This window comes from Lathamus discolor, chromosome 3 (genome assembly GCF_037157495.1).
Source record: "Lathamus discolor isolate bLatDis1 chromosome 3, bLatDis1.hap1, whole genome shotgun sequence".
Lineage (NCBI taxonomy): Eukaryota > Metazoa > Chordata > Aves > Psittaciformes > Psittacidae > Lathamus > Lathamus discolor.
In genome coordinates this window covers 151594664-151601018 of record NC_088886.1, presented here as the reverse complement: position 1 = coordinate 151601018, position 6355 = coordinate 151594664, and the positions used below count along the sequence as shown (strand labels likewise).

The 6355-nt window shown below is 43.3% G+C and overlaps 1 long non-coding RNA gene across 1 annotated transcript; it reads left to right on the top strand.

Annotated features, from left to right (window-relative positions):
- The first annotated feature begins 397 nt into the window (after positions 1-397).
- On the top strand, positions 398-5028 carry LOC136011337 (uncharacterized). The gene is made up of 3 exons (XR_010611340.1): positions 398-589; positions 652-822; positions 4630-5028. It is a non-coding gene; the product is annotated as an uncharacterized LOC136011337 (long non-coding RNA).
- Positions 5029-6355: the final 1327 nt, after the last annotated feature.

The window sequence follows — 6355 nt, the reverse complement described above, 5'->3', positions numbered from 1 at the left end:
ATGGAGCAGATATATTTCAAAGGCATCGCCTTATTCAGTGATCACATTTCTTGACCAAATTTTATGATCTATGCTTTTTTATTGTGATCCATATTAGAATAAGTGCTTTGTCTTCTGTAGTCATAACTGATGCGGTAAGCATTACTGATGGTCTGAGTGCTCATCCGTATCTAGCTGGCAGAGATCATTGTGCCTCTGGGTAAACCTTGAGCAGAGATCCATCTGCTTTGCAAAAAAGATGAGTCTCAACAAAAGGTATAAAAGAACATGAATAATGACTTGAACTTTAAAGTTCCTCTGACTAATCTATGTTGCTCATACGTTTTCAGAATCCCACCACACAACAGACAAAAGTAATATATGCTGCTTTTTTCCCCTTCCGTCGCAACAGGCTCTTTTGTTGCAAGAGCACTCCAAGTTTCACGTGTGCCTTTGGGCACTGAAGAGCAGAGTTTATTCCAAATTGGCTCCAGCATATGGGCTAGCCACTGCTGAGTGCAGAGTGGGCAGGACAAGCAGCTGCTGTTTGGATGAAGATGGAGAAGGTGTATAATGAGTTGGCCTCTTGTGTTGCTTTGGAAGAACGAAGGTATTGCGTTGCTGTCCTTTTAATATACCACTGAAATGGCAGAAATCTGACACCAGAAAAAGGTTGTTGGCTGGTATTTCTGTTTTGCAGTGTGGCCAGAATTAATTGGCTGGTGTGTTGGCTGGCGACTTACTCTGGGTGGATGCCGGAAAGCAAGGTTATTGAAAAATAGCTCCCTGAGGTGTTTTGTTCGGGCGGTTTTGTATTCCAGAAGGCAAACACTTCTGTTTTCTGTGAGTAATGCGTGCAGTTTCCATCAGCTGTCACCATCTCATCTCATACGGTTTGAGGGAAAACTTGTGATCGTTCTCTGCAAACACCCTTGCACGGTTGGGTTGCCTGTGACAGTCATCAGCTGGTTTTCAAATGCTTAATTAAGGGCTCTCAGCACATCTCTGATGTATGTATCTGTTTCTTTTCCCCTCAAAGTTCTCTGAAGCTGTCTATTTGACGAGAATTTTACAGCAATCCTTCCAGCCCTTGTTGAAGATCTTGTATTTCATATGTCTGGGTACAAACACTGTCCTGGAATCCTCCCTCAGACAAAACCAGGCATCGCAGAGTTTAATCTTACTGTATAGAGCTGAACAGGTTAATACCATGAAATCAGAAACATAGAAGGGCTTGTTCATCAAAGCTGGATGCCTGCTAACCAGCTCATTGATATTCTAGGCTGAAAAATAGGGTGTAAAAAAGCACAAATGAATAAACTGCCATTGTCATCATCATCATCAATGGGTTGGATGTCTGGCCATTGCCCATCCCTTCTAAAAGCCATCTACAGCTGAAAGATTGGCAATTGTGTGCTCTATGTAGATAGCTGAATAATTTTTGTAATTGAAATAACTTTCATTCTTAATGCTGAGAACAGTTCTGGTCATCTGAGAGGTGCAGAGACGTATATGTGAGATGTGTCTGTGGTGTGCATTTGGTCTTGGGCTAATTTCTAGTAGCGCAATTTATGTGCCTTAAAAATAAAGAAAGAAAATCATATGGTAATCTTGCTGACAGCCTCACAAGGCAGTGGGCTACATGCTATAGAAAAATGCTGCAGAAGAGGATAGCAGCACACTGCAAAACTGTGGAGAATTTGTCCTAATTCTGAGCAAGTTGCTGTTGCACTTCAGTATGGTTTTTAGTTGAGTGTTGTCAGCCATTTCTCAAGTTACATGACTGAAGCCAAACATGGTTTGGGAATATGCTTAGAAGTAAATCTGGTCATCCATTTCAGTAATACCTGCAAATCCATTTGTTCCTTTCCTGGTGTATGCTCAAGTGAACACATTTCCCTGGCTGAAATACAGTCTGTTTCCAAGGCTTGCGTTCATGTAGCTCAGAGGTGAGGGATATTCAGGGCTTGCTCTACCACATACCACAGTCATTCAGCCTCAAGCTGCCCCAGGGCAGGTTTAGATGGAGCTGAGGAACAATTCCTGCCCCAGAGGGTGCTCAGGCATTGGAACAGGCTGCCCAGGGCAGGGCTGCAGGCACCGGCCCTGCAAGGGTTCACAGCCCATGGAGACGAGGCCTCAGTGCCATGGGGCAGGGGTGGCCTGGGCAGTGCTGGTGTCGTGGTTTAAACCCAGCCACACAACTCGTCCAACGGTTGGACTGGATGAGCTTGAAGGCTGATTCTGTCTTCTCCAGCCTGGTTGGTTCTGTGATCTGCAAAGCTGGAGCAAGCTCGGGATCTTGCTTGGACTCCAGCAACATCTCTGGAGTGATGCTGGGTACAAACCACTGACAGATATCTCCTCACTTATGGAAAAACTTATTTGTCTTATTTTTTTAATGCCTCATGCCCATCTTTCGAAAGAACCAGTGATTATTGTCCTCTGAAATACACTTTCCATTTTCCTATTTTCCCCTCATTTGTGTTCTCTACAAAGCAACTTTTCCTCAGGTTGACAAAAGTATAGGTGAAGAATCAAATTATTTTACCTAGAAAGTAATTCCTCTATAATATTTCTAATTCTTTTTAATACCCCAATTGCCCCTCTTTTTTTTTCATGATTTTAGTGTGCATACACATGCTCAAATGTGTTTTTAAATATTACAGTCACCCATCACAACAACCTGGTATTTGAAGGAGATTTTTCTCTCACTAAAACACAAAGCACTCTTTGCAGAGGATGCTTTTGAGCAGAACATGAAACAGGTGGAAAATAGACAAGCTCTGTAAAAAGCAAACAGGGAAAGGCAGTATTTTTAGCCTTTTTGGTATGGCAACACTACATCCTGCAAGTCCTTTAAGCATAATTGACAGGATACATGTTCTGTGTTTTCAGCTTGCCTTTAAAACAATGGCTCTGTCCTCTGAATAATGGATCTGAACTTTTCAACCAAACACTAAACGTTATTTGAACCTTTCTTTTTAATTTTTTAGATTTATTAAAAACTTCTTTCACTTTATGTTTTTTCCCAAATCACTGATGACGTTTAATTAATTAAATTAATTAAAACATGTTAGGGGATTATGAGGATGCTGGGGAAGGACTCTTCATCAGGGACTGTAGTGATAGGACAAGGGGTGATGGGTTCAAACTGAAACAGGGGCAGTTCAGGTTAGATACAAGGCAGAAGCTCTTTCCTGTTAGGGTGCTGAGGCACTGGAATGGGTTGCCCAGGGAGGTTGTGAGTGCTCCATCCCTGGCGGTGTTCAAGGCCAGGTTGGATGAAGCCTTGTGTGGGATGGTTTAGTGTGAGGTGTCCCTGCCCATGGCAGGGGGGTTGGAACTGGATGAGCTTAAGGTCCCTTCCAAACCTAACTATTCTGTGATTCTATATTTAAAGAAGCATCGTATATGACAGCAAATATAGCAATAAAAAGAAACCCAAAAGAAAGGCTCATGGAAATTTCCTTGGGTATTTCTCAGTCTATACTTTGGAAAATGCTATAGGCAAAATAACTATGGAAATTGTTTGTTAAAATCAGACAAGTGCAAAGGTCCCTGTTTTAATGTGAGAACTGAAAATATTAATGTTTTCCAATCAAAGCGTTTTAGTGTCTTGACCTCCCAAACTGCATTAAAGAGACTTCAAGCTGCGGCCTCAGGCTTGCCGGCATTCGTGCACATCCGTAGCTCCACCAGGTCCTCAAATGACAAAAGCCTGCAGATGGAAGTCAGGGTTTATACAAGAAGGGTCATACCCTGTGCTGAGATGCAAGGGGAAGCAAAGAGCTGGATGTAAATTTAAGCTGTTGACTTTCCCTCAGCCTTACAGCATCTCTGCAAACAATCTGAATTATAAATCAAATGCCTCACAGACAATTTTCAGCAAGAGGAGAGCTGCAAAACATCAGTGTGAGAACCTCTCATCTGTCCAGGGTCAGGCTCAGCCCAGAACTGAGCAGAAGAGAAAATGCTCTTCCTCTGCCCTGAGATGCTGCAGGAGGAGCAGCTGTAGCTTCAGAGTCTCCTGGGGGAGTGTCCAGGCTTTCATTGAAACACCAAGAAACCCCAAACCTTTTCTAACTCCAAGCAGCACGGGTTTCCTTCTGGTGCCTAAAGGGGCTGCAGGAAACCTGGAGAGGGGCTTTGTGCAAGGGGCTGTAGGGCCAGGCCAAGGGGAATGGCTTGAACCTGCCCGAGGGGAGACTGAGCTGAGCTCTTAGGCAGAAGCTCTTCCCTGTGAGGGTGCTGAGGCGCTGGCACAGGGTGCCCAGAGAAGCTGTGGCTGCCCCATCCCTGGCAGTGCTCAAGGCCAGGTTGGACACAGGGGCTTGGAGCAAGCTGCTCCAGTGGTAGGGGTCCCTGCCCGTGGAAGGGGTTGCAGCTGGGTGAGCTTTAAGGTCCCTTCCAACACAAACCAGGCTGGGATTCTGTGATTCTCTGTCTTGCGGCTGACAGCACTGAGAACACAGGATCAAAAGCTCCATGAGATCTGCATGTGCAGAGGAGGATGAATAACCTGAACCCACCCGACCATGATAATTGCAGTGCAGAGAGAATGGTAATTGGCATCAGTCCTTTGAAGAGTTTTTATTTGGGTTGAATGACTCCGCTGAGTTAAAATGTTTTATCAAATCTGATTAATAGCGGAAGAGTGAATCGACTTCATGGAAACCAAGGAAGTGAATTTGTGCCTGCACAACTTAGGGAGGTCAGACCCCAGCTGGATCAGCATTTCAAAGGAGACCTTCAAGAAAAGCACATGAAAACATCTCTTTCTTCTTATCTGATTAGTGAGGCTCCAACTCAGTATGTTCTGGAGAATGGACCAAGGCCTTGTGGGGATTGTGTCTGTGGGGAATGGTCTGTGCATGCCCATTGGGGTTTCTGCCCAAGACCCTGTCATAAGGAGACCAGGGCATGGTGGTGTGCCCGTAATTTGACTGTCTTCAGACTTGATCTTTTAAAAACTTACCCTCATGAGGTCTTTGATTTTGTGTGTCAGGGCAGGAATAGATGCTGTTATTCCACTAACACCTATTTCCGTTAGGCCATCATTGTACCATATAAATTACTCAAAATAAAAATTCAATAAAATTTCTCAATGCTCTAAGGACTCAGGAAATAAATTCATCACATTTAGCAGGCAGAAATAGGGAGAATTCAGCAAAGGTCTATGTAGCAAAACTGGATATATTGGCTTATTCCAATTTTCTTTTTATCGGTGGCTGTTCTGACTAGACAACTCATGAGTGCTTGACTAGGAAACTCATATTTTCACAATCCAGAAATGTAACAGGATTATCTTATCAGCACCTCCTGAGATAGTGAGGTAATGGTAATGCTCATCTCACAGGTGGCAGTGGCAGATACACTCTCATCCATCTAAAGCCAGAAGGAAAAATGCAGGTGGGAACATCCTGTGGAGATGACCCTTTCCATACCACTCCTCTCAAGTATTTCCTATCACCCAGTGACTCTTTTAGCATCACCTCCTACCTGACTGCTGCAACCACCTTTAAAATCCTCTGCTGGAAAAATCTGGATGGGGCATTTTTTTCCCATCTCCCTTTGTCTCAGAGCGCCCATGTGAACATACTCATTGTCTCTCCAAGCAGCCGCCAGCTCCTATCCCAGGAGACAGAGTCCAAGTCTTCTTGGAGGTTTTCCCTATTACAGTGTATGATTTAATGCACAGCAATGATCCCTTGCTTTAGCTATTGATCTTCATAAAATTATCCCAGATCTGTCTTTGCTAAGCCACCGTTTATGAGACATTGAGGATGTTAGAGATGGCCATACTGCCTTGTCTTGTCACCTTTCAAAACCGGTACTCTTCTATATTTCTTTCCAGCTCCCCAAAATGTCCCATATGTGTCGCTTTCCTGGAGCAAATTCAACACCTACCTGTTTCAGGGCTGAAGGAATGGGTATCTCCAAGCCAGTGATAGTAACAGGAAAAATAAACACTAGATCTTTGTGAATTAGCTGAACCCGAAGTTTCAAGCAGCATCAAAGTATGTTCTATTAAAAAGAATGTTACATTTTAGTCCAAGAAGATGAGAGGGAATAGGAATGAAATAGAAAATTATCAATCACCAGAATTTCCTTTAGAGGCCAATAGTGAAATATTCCCCCATCATCTTTCCATTAGAGACAGCAAGTCACATGTTTAACCTGCCCAGAACCATGATTTAGTTTGAACTGCACTTTGATTGAAGATTTCTTTTGAAGATCCACTGCTTTATTTGAGAATATCAGATAGAATAAATAAAAAGATTATCAGTACAGACCAGGAACTGAAAGATAAATGTCATAGGATGTGCAGCATGAAATTCAGATGAGTGGAATTGATTTAAAATAGCGGTGTAGA